Raw genomic sequence first — 1,385 nt, 5'->3', positions numbered from 1 at the left:
AAATTTAGAAGAATTAACTTAAATAGTTGCTCACTCGATCGCTTAAAGTAAAAGTGATTACAATAACTTAACCATTAGAGCTCTTTGTAGGCTTTCAAGTTATGATAAATCGAAGGAATTTTACATTCCTATCCTATTTATGAAACCTTTTTACCCTACATGTTTAAGGTTTGAGTAAATTACATTTAGTATACTAAATTACCATTTATATACCATAATTTAAAAAATAATATAATTAATAGGCATTTATATCAGGCATAATTTTAGGACTTCCCAGTTTCTCTTTCCTTTCAGTTCTACCCCACCCCCTCCGCACGTTTTACCCCTAACTCCCCCCTCCCCCCCACGTTTTACCTTCACTCCCCCACGTTCTGCGTATGTGAACTTCTTTACAGAACAAAATTTACCCACCTTCTGCATTTTCCTCCATTTGAATTCTTATTCTTCAAAATTCTTTCCCATTTTTAGTCAAGTTTAAGTTAGACTATGAAGAACATCAAATCTCCCAAAAAATTACCTAAAAAAACGACAGTAGGTGATATCCCCTCCTTCGATTTGGGTGTTTTAACACCAAAATCACCACAAAAATCCCTAAAATCTACACATGTGTAATACTCATTAAAAGAAAGAGGGTAATTACGTAATTTACCAAAAAAAATATTAAATTACAAGATTTAATAGGGCAAAGCCCTACGTTAATCTAACAGAAACAAAACAAAAGAAAAAGGCCGAAGCCCCCTTTCTCTGGCAAATAGAATCTGCGTGAGACGAAGCAGAACCTGAAACAAAACAAGAAAAAAAAAACAGAGAAGGAAAGAAAGGGAGAAGAAGAAAGAGGCTAGAACCAAATCTTGAGAAATCTTAAATACGCACTGGTTTTTACGGGTAATACTCGAATTTCTTATCTGGTTCTTTTCTTCTGGTAATTCTTTTTATCTCAGTTCATATATTTGAAGGGTTTCACAAGGTATAAGAAATTAAAATACCAATAAGAATTATTCTGGGCAAATTAAGAGTCAAATATGGAACCTCGAGGGTTGGGTATTCTATATTAGCTATGAATTAGCCTAAACATAGAAATTAACATGATGATCGATATTATGTAATTATAGATTGATTGGAGGAAATTGTACGAGTTGCTTGAGGTGAAGCAGTTGGTATTTCGCCACGAGTACTGTGAGTAGTAATCTTACCGCAATTTGTGTTTTCATAACTTGCATGATTTACACATGATTTTTAATATGAATATGTTACCGATTATTTTGAGTTGCATGTGGGACAAGTCTTTTACTCGATATGATACCGAAATAGTTATTTGAGATGAATACCGTGGTTTTAAATATTTTCGTTGTCACTAGATTTGTTTGACCGTTACTTGAATTTAC

Source organism: Nicotiana attenuata, unplaced genomic scaffold (genome assembly GCF_001879085.1).
Source record: "Nicotiana attenuata strain UT unplaced genomic scaffold, NIATTr2, whole genome shotgun sequence".
Lineage (NCBI taxonomy): Eukaryota > Viridiplantae > Streptophyta > Magnoliopsida > Solanales > Solanaceae > Nicotiana > Nicotiana attenuata.
Note: the sequence above shows the minus strand (reverse complement) of the source record.